Source organism: Castor canadensis, chromosome X, assembly GCF_047511655.1.
Source record: "Castor canadensis chromosome X, mCasCan1.hap1v2, whole genome shotgun sequence".
Classification (NCBI taxonomy): domain Eukaryota; kingdom Metazoa; phylum Chordata; class Mammalia; order Rodentia; family Castoridae; genus Castor; species Castor canadensis.
The window spans coordinates 70086304-70098852 of NC_133405.1; the positions used below are offsets into that span (position 1 = coordinate 70086304).

The following is a 12549-nucleotide window of genomic DNA, read 5'->3' on the forward strand; positions in this document are numbered from 1 at the left end:
TTATATTAAGGTCCTTGATCTATTTTGAGTTAATACTAGTACAGTGTGATAGACATGGATCTAATTTCAGTTTTTTTGCAGATGGATAATCACTTTTCCCAGCAACATTTGTTGAAGAGGCTGTCTTTTCTCCATCGTATGTTTTTTCCCCATTTGTCAAAAATAAGGTGGATATAGTTCATATCTGGGTCCTCTATTCTGTTCCACTGGTCTTCATGTCTGTTTTTGTGCCAGTAGCATGCTGTTTTTATTGGTATTGCTTTGTAATATAGTTTGAAGTCAGGTATTGTGATACCGCCAGCATTGCTCTTTTTGCTGAGTATTGCCTTGGTTATTTGTGGTCTCTTGTGTTTCCAAATGAACTTTAGGGTAGATTTTGTGATCAGTGTGATGATGGTCATTGGGATTTTGATGGGAATTGCATTAAACATGTAGATTGCTTTTGGTAATAGAGACATTTTTACTATGTTGATTCTATCAATCCATGAGCATGGGAGATCTTTCCATCTTCTGTAGTCTTCCTCAATCTCTTTCTTCAGGGGTTTGTAATTGTCATTTAGAGGTCTTTCACATCTTTTATTAATTTTACTCCTAGGTATTTGATTTTTTTGAGGCTACTGTAAATGCAATTGTTTTTATATATTCCTTCTCAGTTTGTTCCTTGTTGGTGTATAGAAAAGCTAATGATTTTTTGTAGGTTGATTTTGTATCCTGCCATTTTGCTATACCTGATTATGGTGTCTGAGAGTTTTTAGGTAGAGTTTTTTGGGTCTTTAAGGTGTAGGATCACATCATCTGCAAATAGGTATGTTTTGACAGTTTCTTTACCTGTATTCCTTTCATTTCTTCTTTTTGCCTAATTGCTCTGGCTAGAAATTCTAGTACTATGTTGAATAGGAGTGGGGATAGTGGGCACCCTTGTCTCATTCCTGATTTCAGCGGAAATGGTTTCAGTTTTTCACCATTAAGTATGATGTTGGCTGTAGGTTAGTCATATATAGCCTTTACAATGTTGAGGTACATTCCTTCTATTCCTAGTTTTCTTAGAGCTTTTATCATGACATGGTGTTGGATCTTGCTGAAGGCTTTTTGTGCATCTATTGAGATGGTTAAGTGTTTTTTGTCTTTGCTTCTATTGATGTACTGCATTGCATGTATAGATTTCCATATGTTGAACTACCCCTGCATCCCTGGAATGAAGCCAACTTGGTCATGGTGAATGATCTTTCTGATATGTTGTTGGATTTGGTTTGCCACAAAGAATGTTCTTTAGAGGAAAAGTTTAAACTAATTGGTTTGGCAAACATGAGTAAGCAAATCATATTTGCATTAGGGAGAGGGCATTTCAAAGTAAATATGTTGTTTGGTATTGGTCGGATTGATTATCCTTAGCCTGTTTAATTATCTGTAAAACTGGTGTGTGTGCATATAACAGTTCTCTACACTTGCAAATATCAAGTGGATGAAAGAGTAAAAATGCTTTTGAAACTGAAATTAACTAAGTGATATGAGGAATTATTATTTTGCACTCCCAAAGCTTTTTCTCCTTTTCTCTTTTCTTGATATTTACCACCCCATGTCCCTTTTCCTTTAAGAACTTTCTCCTTTATGGATCACATTTTTTTTATCTGAAAAATGATTTTATATAAATATGTTAATTGGCAGTGGTGGATTTCCTTGGGATATTTTAGCATTATCTCTTGAAACGTTAATTTAGTCCAAAGGAATAATTAATGATGAGAATTATAGGCATTGTGGCAGGCTGAAAGGAAAAATATTTTTAGTGAGATGTACTATTAATAGTTTCTCACCTCCAATAAATAGAAGATGACCTATATCACCCACATATAGAGCCTGAGGCATATGAAAAGATTTTGTTTCAATTAGTACCTCACTTAATGCTCATAATTACCAAGTGCTTGAAGAAGATAGGGCCAGAATTGCAGTTATTAAGTGATAGATACAAACCTGGAAAACAGATAGAATCTTAGCAGTGTTGTCTCTACTGTAGCAGTGGTTTAAAAGATTTTTAGTCCTTTGTTTAAATAAAATTATTTGCATATTCCTAAGATAAAAATAGATAAAAGCAGAGATATTACTTTTAAGATGGATTTGGAGGCTCAGAGTCATAATCTCTAATCATTTTCTACCTGCTGACTTTCACAGCCCTAGGATCTTCCTCAAAACCTCATATGTTGATGCATGACAACCACTGAACATCACCATGCCACGGAATAACTCAGTGAGTATTTCTGAAGTGATATTCCTTACCAAAAGACTTTCTCTGGCATGACTAAATATATTCCATAAAATACCTGAACAATACCATCTCTTGAAGCTGCCAAGAGAAATTTAAGGGAGTAGAAGGGCAGTGATACTTTTTTCCTTACCTTGTCACATTAATTGATTCAACAAATACGTATTCAGAAATTACTGTAATCTAAGCACTCTTTCAGGTATTTGGTATTGAAAATATGCTTAAAAATCTCTCACTTCACAAGGCTTGCAAGTTTTATTTGAGAGCTGATCTTCAAATTATCTAATCTACTAATGTCCATTTTATTCATCTATAAATGACTATGTCAATAGTTCCTGCCTTTCATAATAAATAGACAGGTTAAAGTGTTAATATTTGCAAAATGTAACACACATGGGTCAATATATATGCTTATTAAATTAAAAATAGTAGCAGGACACAGATAATAAACAAATAAGCAAATCCTATCAGAAGATATATGGTGATAAATGAGATGGAGAAAAACAAGACAAAATTGACAAGTATTCTTGTAATGTCAGAAACAGCAAGGATGTTATTGCTATTGGATCAGAGTAAAGGAGGGAGGGCAGTAAGCGTCATTAATATTATTTCAGAATTTGGTTCAAAGTGGATTGTACTAATGTAATAGATACATACTCTTTCAGGAAGCAGTATGCTTCAATGACAACTACTAGAAATTGTAAAATGTGGGCTGTGGTCATAGCTGGAGTATGCCTAGCTAATGTGAGGACATGAATTCCAATCCTAGTACTACAAAAAAATGAATTTGACTCCATTAGAGACTGAAGGCATGGCTCCAGTGATAGGGTGCCTGCCTAGAAATCGTAAGATGTGAGGATACCTATGTAGTATGTAGAAACAGTGAATGCCTTGGTGAGGGAGAATGGTGTTCTTCACAAAAACTGAAAGTGATTTTCTGATAATAGGTAAATGTGGAGGTGGGAGTAAGGAATGCCAAGATACTTTTTGTCACAGCTACTTCTAATATGGTAGTCTATTTCATTTGATACTGTAAAACAGAATTCTAAAATGAATTTCTTCTGTGCAAGTAGCTCATGGTTCCATTGGGGTCCTTTTCTATCAAAAAAAAGCTGAACTAAATTTTAGAACTTCATGACCCCAAAGATTTGAAATTTACTCTAAAATGACCTTCAGAATTAGTTGGAAGAACTTAAGATAAGTTTGGTTTGGTAGTATATACCTGTAATTTCAGAACCTGGCAGGTGGAGACAGGAGGATCATGAGATCCAAGCTAGCTGGGGTTACATAGTGAGTTCAAGAACCTCCTGGGGTACATTGCAAAACCCAGTCTTACACACACAGATGCACACACACACACAGATGCACACACACACACACACACACAGAATATACTTATCTTGTATATCAGGAACTTTATAACCATTCTATTGAAAGACAATTCTCAGGGCTTGGATTATAGCTCTATGGTAGAGACTTGCTTAGCATTCACAAAGAAGTGCTGGGTTTAATCTCCTGCACCAAAAAGAGAGACAAATCCTCACTTTCTTCTCTTCCAAATCTGTGGCAGCCATCTCTGTTTCTATGAGTGTTACTGATTTAGAAACTTCATGTAAATGTAATCATGCACTATTTTCTTCTGTGATGATTGGCTTATTTCTTTTAGCATAATGTCCTTTAGGTATGTTCATGGCAGCACTTCCTTCTCCTTATTTTTACTTTTTTTCACTGAAGTAAGATCTGTCTATGTTGTCCAGGCTGTTACTAAGCTCCTGGGATCAAGTGATCTTCTCACCTCAATCTCCTGATAGCTGGAAGTAGAGGAATGAATTACCAGGACTAGCTCCTTCCTTTGTAAGGCTTAATAATATTCCCCAGTTTCATTTTTGAAGTATTATACCCACTTTTAGTAATTCATATTGCACATGTTAATAGGATTCAATGTTATATTTCCATGCATGAATAGTGTTCATTGATAAAATTCAACCTTCTTTTTTCCACCTTCTTCTCATTACTCCTAATCTAGCATTCATTATTGTATTTTCATTTAGAAAGATACATAATATGCAACATACGGTACTTCCTTTTCTGTGTTGGATTATTTCACTTAACATAGTGCCTACTAATTCTATTCATGTTGCTCCAAATAACAGAGCTTCATTTTTTCTTTTTGACCAAAATATTCCATTATGTACATGTTCTTCACTTTCTTTATCCATTCTATCGGTGGGCAATGTACTGGGCTGAATCCATATCTTAGTTATTTTGAACATAGGAATTGTAAACATAGGCTTATTGTAAACACAGGCATGCAGGTATCACTTTGAAAAGATGAATTCATTTCCTTTGGATATATATCCAGAAGTAGAGTAGTTAGATCACATGGTAGTTCTATTTTTTTGATGAACTTCCATGTTGTTCTCTAAGATGATGAATGCATGAATTTACAACCAAGAGTGTATGAGTTTATTTTTCTGCACAGTGTCACTGACAGTGTTTTGATAATGGCCATTCTTAACTATCTTTTCTTGGATTTGTGTTTCCCTGAAGGTTAATGATACATTCACTTTTTCTGTATATTTGTTGGCAATTTATATTTCTGCTTCGAGAAATATCTATTCAGCTCATTTGCCCATTTGACAATCATATTGGATTTTTTAAGTTCCTTAAATATTCTGGATATTAACCTTCTGTCAGATGAAAAATTGTAAAATATTTTCTGCCACCCTGTGGATTCTTTCTTCAAGTTGTCGATTATTTCCATTGTTGTACAATAGGTTTTAATGTGAAGCAATCCTATTTGGCAAGTTTTGCTTTTGTTTTTATCTGCTTTATAGGTTATTTCCAAAAATGCATTGTCTGTGTTGATGTTTTGTAGTGTTTCTGCTATATTTTCTTCTTTTTTATTATTAATTAATTAATTTTATTTTTTTATTCCTATATCCATACAATGTTTGGGTCATTTCTCACCCCATCCCCCCCTCTCCCCTATCCCCTCCCCTTTCTCTGCCCCTTTCCTCTCCCCTCTACCCCTTCACTTCTGAGCAGAAACTGTTTTGCCCTTATCTCTAATTTTGTTGAAGAGAGAGTATAAATATTAAGAAGAAGGACCAAGGGTTTTTGCTAGTGGAGATACTAACTGTTTCAGAATTTGGGGTATTACATTCATATTTTTTATCAATACTGAGTCAATTTTTGTACATAGTGAGAAACAGAGTCAACTTTTAGTCTTCTGCATGTGGATATTGAGTTATCCCAGCATTGATTGAAGAGGCTGTCCTTCCTCTAATGTATGTTTTTGGCAATTTTGTCAACAATCACTTGGTTGTGGATGTATGGGTTTATTTCTGGCATGTCTCTTCTGTGCCATTGGTAGATGTGGCTAGTTTTGAGCTGATACTGTGATGCTTGCCTCTTTCCTCTTTTTAGTCAAGATTGCTTTGGTTATATGGTTCTTTTGTGCATCCTGAATTTTAAGATTATTTATTGTACTTATGTGAAGAATGCCATTGGTATTTTAAAGTGTATTGCATTGAATCTGTAGATGGCTTTGAGTAGTATGGAGATTTTTTAAATGCCAGTTATTACAATCCATGAAAATGAGAGGACTTGCCACTTTTTGTGTTTTCAATTTCTTCAGTGTTTTGTAATTTTGTGAATGCTTTTCCCTTATTTGTATAAGTTCATTGCTATGTATTTTGTTTTTATAGTTATTATGAATGAGATAGTTTTCATCATTTCTTTCTCAAAATATTTCTTATTTTTTGTAGAAAAACTAACATTTTGTTTGTTGATTTTGTTTCTTGCTATTTCACTGAATTCATTCATCAGTTCTAATTGTCTTTGGTAGAATCTTCAGGTTTTTCTGTGTATAGAATCATATCATCTCCAAACAGGGATAATTTGACTTCTTCCCTTCATATTTATCTGCATTTTGTTACTTTCTTGTGTTTGATTGCTCTTGCTGAAATTTTTAGTATGATTCTAAATAAGAGTAGTGGGTGTGAACACCCTTGTCTTGTTCTTGAACTTAAAAGAAATGTTTCTATATTCAATGTATGATAGAGAACACATGGCTTTTGGCCTTCTGAGTCTGGCTAACTTCATGTAAGATTATGTTCTCCAGACCTAACAAAAAGGCAACAATATTATGAAACAGTGGTCACACTAAGGGGAGATCAGGCATGGGAGGGGTAGTGAAACTAAGAACTTGAATAGGGTTGATATATTCCCTATACAAGAATGAATATAGAAATCTTAAACTGACTGAAACTACCATAAGAGAGGGACTAAGGTAGAATGAAGAAAATTAGAGGAGATAAACCAGTTGGGTTTATAATACATACATACATGGAAATATTACAAGGAAACGCCCTGTGTAGCTGTTTTTATCTAAAACAAGCTAAAATGTCATTTTGTTGTTGTTGTTTTATCTTTTTTCTTTTTTCTTCTACAAAATCAGAGAACAGGAGGACAGAACAAGTCCTGCCCAGGAGGGAGTGCTGGGATCAATGGGAAGAGGGAGGTGTTGGGGAAAGGGGGTAGGAGCGTGAATAGAGTGCAAAAAACGTGTACACATGTGAGTAAATGCAAAAATGATACCTGTTAAAATGGCTCCAAGAATTGGGGTGGGAGGGATTAAGGACAACAGTTGATGAAGTGAGTTCATGCATGATGTATTTCATAATTTGTGAGAATCTGTATAAATGCCACAATGTACCTCCATCCATCACAACAATAAAGGATGAAAAAAAGTACTGTTTCCACGTTTTTGCTAGAGATTTGCCATATATAAACTACTTTTAGTAGGGTGAGGTATAATCCTTTACCTAATTTGTTCAGGGATTTTTATAATGAATCAATGTTAAATTTTATAAAATACTTCTGTATCTACTGCAATGATCATATAGTTTTTATCCTTTATTCTGTTTATGTGATGTATTTTGCTTATTGTTATGTCTATGCTGAGAAATCCTTGCATACCTGGGGTGAAACCACCTTGAATATAATGGATGTTCTTTTGAAGTTGCTGTTGAATTTGATTTGCTACTGTTTTGTTGAGAATGCATACATCTAGGTTTATCAGTGATATTGTTAGTTTTCTTTCTTTGTGACCTTGTCTGATTTTGGTAACAGCATAATGCTGGCCTCATGGAACGAATTTGGAGGGGTTCTCTTCCGACTCTTTGGAGTACTAGGAAAAATTCATATCAGTTCTTTAAAGGTTTGGTTAAGATTCAGCAGTGCAGTCTTCAGATCCTGGTCTGTTTTTTGTTGAGTGACTTTTATTATTTGGTCAATCTTATCACTTGGTGCTTGTCTATTCAGGTTTTATGTATACTCATGGTTTGATTTTAGAAGGTCATATGTATGCAGAAATTTTTCCATATCTTCTAGGGTTTTCCAATTTGTTGGCATATGGGTTTTCATAATAATCCCTAAGAATAACTTGCACTTCTGTGGAATCAGTTGTAATATCTCTTTTAATATTTTTATTTTTTTAGAGCTTCTCAATTTTTCTTGTTTAGTTTATCTATTTAAACAAACAACTGTTGCAACTATCTTTGTATAATTAAAATTTTTTTGTTTCATTTATTTTTGCTATACTCTGTTTTCCATCTGCTAGTTTTGGGTTTGGCTTGATTATTCTTTTCAATGTCCTTGAGATGCATCATTGGTTTTCTTTTAAATTTGAAATATTTTTCTTTTTTCTTTAGGCACTATTCCTATTAATTTCCTTCTTAGTAACTGTTTTTGCTGTAATCCATAAATTTTGTTATGTGGTCTTTATATTTTCATTTGTTTCACAAAATATTTGCTATATTCAGTGACCCATGGTTCACTCAAAATTGTGTAGATTAACCCCTAAATGTTTATAAATTTCTTCTTTTTTGTTTTTTTATTGTTGTGCTGGGGATACATTGTCTTATTTTAAAAAGTTCTTACAATATATCAAATATATCAAAATTGAATTTGGTTATTCACTTCTAGTTTTATTCCATTGTGATCAGAAAAGTTGCCTAATATGATTTAAATTTGTTTGATTTTGCTAAGTCTTGTTTGGCAGCTAAATATATGATCTATTCTACAGAAAGTTCCATGGAGTGATAAAAAATAATTGTCTGTTGTACAACTGTTGGATAGACTGTTCTGTAAATATTTTTAAGTCTTTTAATCTGTGTTATAATTAAATCTTTTGTTTACTTGGTGTTTCTCCCCCGGGATGATCAATACACCAATGAAATGCATATTGAGGTCCTCCAATATTATTGTGTTGAAGCCTAATTCTCTCTTTAGGTGTAATAATGTTTTATGAAATTAGGTGCTCCAACATTAAGCACATATAGATTTGTAATTGTTATATATTCTTATTGAATTGACCTGTTAGTCATTATATAATAATCATTAACTCTTCTTAATTTTTTGTCTTGAAGTCTATTTTGTCACATGTATAGGTACTTGTACTCACTTTAGGTTTCCATTTCCTTAAAATGTCCTTTTTCATCCTTTCACTTTCATTTTGCATTTGTCTTTACTGGTGAAGTGAGTTTCTCAAAGGTAGCATGGAAATGGTTTTATCCATTTAGCCAGTTGGAATCTTTTTTTACATTTTTTTATTATTGTAACAGGGGCACATTGTGACTTTTACAAAACTTCTTACAATATAAAATGGTTGAATTCACCCCCTCCATTATTCTCCTTTACCTCCCCGCCAAGTCCTGGAATAGTTTCAACAAGTCTCATTTTTCCATTTACATAAATGTGTACAAAATATTTCTATCATATTCACCTTCCTACACCCTTTCCCCATATCCTCCCCCCTTCCACTGGTACCAAACCCCACAGGACCTATTTTGCCTTCTTGTTAGTTTATTAATATCCTGTTATTGATAGGTAGGGTCTTATTCCTGCACTTTTGTGTTGCACCCAGGTTTGAATATTCTTTGTTCTTTCTCTCTTGATTACATTTGTTGTGTGATGATTTACTGTACTAATAATGCTTGATTACTTTGTACTTCTCTTTTTTGTATCTATTCTTGTAATGAGGGATTGTATTTTTGCATGTTTTTATGATGTTGCTATCTTTTTTTATTCATTTATTCATATGTGTGTACATTGGGTCATTTCTTCCCCCCCTCCCTCCTCCCCCACCCTCTCCACCTCTCTTCCCCTTGCTTCCAGGCAGAACCTGTTCTGCACTTATCTCTAATTTTGTTGAAGAGAAGACATAAGCAATAATTAGAAAGACAAAGCGCTTTTGCTAGTTGAGATAAGGATAGCTATACAGAGAGATTCCTAGAATTGCTTTCATGTACAAATGTGTTACAACCCAAGTTGATTCATCTCTAACTGATCTTTACACTGGTTCCTGATCCCCTTCTCATGTTGACCTCTGTCACTTTAAGGTTTCTGTATTAGTTCCTCTAGAGGGGGGACATCAAATGCTTTCATGTTTTGGGTTTTCTACCTATTACCAAATCTCCCGTATGTGCTCTCCCTTTGTCGTGTGATTCAAGTCCAACCACATTACTGTATTTGCCCTAGATCTAAAGACTGCATATGAGGGAGAACAAACAATTTTTTGTCTTCTGAGCCTGGCTAACCTCACTCAGAATGATCTTTCTTTCAATTCTGGATGTAGAATTCCACATAAATGTCTTTTGTAAGGCTAGTCTGGTGTTTATGAATTCGCAAATTTTGGCCTGTTTTGTATCTTTATTTCTCTGTTTCTGAAGGATAGTTTTGGTAGGTATAGTATTCTCAAGTGACAGATATTTAGTTTCAGGTCTTGAAATATTTTTCTCCATTTCCTCCTGAATCATGGTGAGAAATCTGCTGAGAATGTTATAGGGATAACTTTAATTGTGATTTGGTGACTTTTGCTTGCATATTTCAGAATTTTCCCTTTATCTTGCATTTTTGAAAGTTGGACAATAAGAAACCACATGGAAGGTCTTTTCTTGTCATGCCTACTTGTAGTCTGTTAAACCTATACACAGATGTCCACATTCTTCCCCAAATTAGGTAAGGTTTCTGCTACTATTTCATTGAAGAAGTTTTTTTTTTGACCTCACATTTTTCTACCAACTATGAGCATCCTGAAAATGTAGAAAATTTTTATTCAGTGGTGCCACAATAGAGTAGAATATGCTCTTCATACTATCTTACATTTTTTAAATGAAAGGGATATTTCAAAAACCAGTATTTTAATGCAGAGAATCTGTCAACTACTTGATATAGTCTATTGCTTAGACTTCCAAATCCATTTTTATTTGTTTTTTTGTCTCTGGGTGTCAATATTATTTATTTTAAATTCCAATGTTCTATGATACAATTTTGGCACTCAAAAAATTATGAGCAAAAAAGAAACTATTATGCTTTTCCTTTTTTTTCCTTTATTGTTGTGATTGGTGGGGGTACATTGCAGCATTTATGCAAGTTCTTACTACGTATCAAATATTTTAAAAAATTCTTTTTGTATTTGACTTCCTGATTTCTTCAATTCCAGTATTTGTTTGCTTGCTTTTTTGAAATGTTTACCTCTGTCTGAATTTCTCTTTTGTCTTTTGCATTTTTTTCCTATTTTGATGTGTCTATTCATCTATTTTGGTTTAGAAATTATTGAGCCTTCTCATAGTACTTCTTTAAAATTTTTTAGCAGATGTTTCATGGATATTAATCTATTTGGGATTTGTTGATAAATATTTCTTATTCTTGTACGTCAAGCCTTCCTCATCTGGCAAATGAGTTACTGCTACCATTTTTACAAGGCGAACTTCTTATTAAGCTGCTAAAATGTGCTTTGAGGTGTTAGTTATGCAATATTGGTTTTGTTTTTAGCTGAGTGCCATAATTTAATCTCCCTATAACATCTTTTTTTCTGGTGGAATTGAGGTTTGAATTTAGGGCTTCACACTTGCAAGCAGGTATTTACTACTTGTGCCACACCTCCAGCCCATTTTGCTCTGATTGTTTTGGAGATGGGATCTTACAAACTATTTTCCTGGGCTGGTCTCCAACAACAATCTTACTCATTTTAACTTCCAAGATAGCTAGGATTACAGGCATGAGCCACCAGAATTTAGCTCTCTATTACATCTTTTGCTATTATGATATTGTGTACAGTGTGAACCCTAGCAGAACCGGACAAACTCACTATCTCTGTCAACCATGCATGTTCTAGGAGACTCAAGAACATAAGGAAGGTGAAATGCAGACAGAAGTGCATGTGGGATTTTCACTATTCCTACACTGGAAGTAGTAGCTCCTATCAGGGGATTAGGGTTTCTTGAGGCATTCCTGATACTAACTCTACTACTAGCTTGGGCGTTTGGAACTTGAAGCCCTACAGTTGTGAGAAGTCTTAAGCACTTGTCCTGTAATCAGTCAGATGCTACAAGGGAGGAGGTGACAGGAACCAAAGCACCACCTTTGTGGTACTTACACCAAATTTTTAGTACAGTGTGTATGCTAATATAGTTTAGAGCAAGGCAGGGCAGGAACAGTGTAGGTGGAGTGGTAGCAGGAATTGTGGTGTCTCTTTTTGCTACTCAATTGACAGTGTATGCTCAGGGAGGGGGAATGTGGCTAAGGCTGGGCAAATATCTTGTCAGTCCTCTTCGGCCATGTACACTGGATATATCTGCTAGAGCCACAGTCCATTTTCAACTCTTTCAGCTTGGTACATATCCGGGAGTGGGAATGGTGTGGGTACTGAGCAAAGTTCTTCTTGGCCCTCTTTGGCCTCACACATGTGAGGGCAGGTTGATGGTTGATTCAGTGGACTCAGTATGTCTAGGATGTTCCCTTCTAGCCCTATCAGTAACAGATGCCAAAGGCAGATGTAGGTTGGTGGTTTGGTTTGGGGGATGGAGAAAAACCATGAAGGCATTTTCTTTTAGTTCAGACACTGACAAAAATCAATAAAAATCTGGCAAAACCCTTTGAAACAGGGACCATCACATAGACAAAGTGAAAATAAGCTCTCAGGACTTATTCTGTAAACTATAACCTATTAACAATTAAAAGTATGATATTCATGATATTATTCTTTCATGACCCTTTTACTCTTACTGCAATGACCAGATTGATCAGAAGGCCAGAGAACCATAACAACCAGGGTGGTACCATGATGTCTCTGTGGACAAAGTGCCACTAATTTGTACCTTACACAAAAAAGAATATTCTTAAAAATGACACATTAATGACTATGGTAAATTCTAAGACCCTAGCTCACCCAAGAATCACGATAAGTGTTGTTCCTTCTTTTGTTCAGGGAGCAACCTGATTTA

The 12549-nt window shown here is 34.7% G+C and overlaps 1 long non-coding RNA gene across 1 annotated transcript in view; it reads left to right on the forward strand.

Moving 5' to 3' along the window:
- LOC141419583 (uncharacterized) overlaps positions 1 to 12549 on the forward strand; it is a 315071-nt gene that overhangs the window by 227015 nt on the left and 75507 nt on the right. The window contains exon 9 of the long non-coding RNA XR_012444226.1: positions 2167 to 2242. This is a non-coding gene — a long non-coding RNA (uncharacterized lncRNA). The remainder of the gene's footprint in view (positions 1 to 2166; positions 2243 to 12549) is intronic.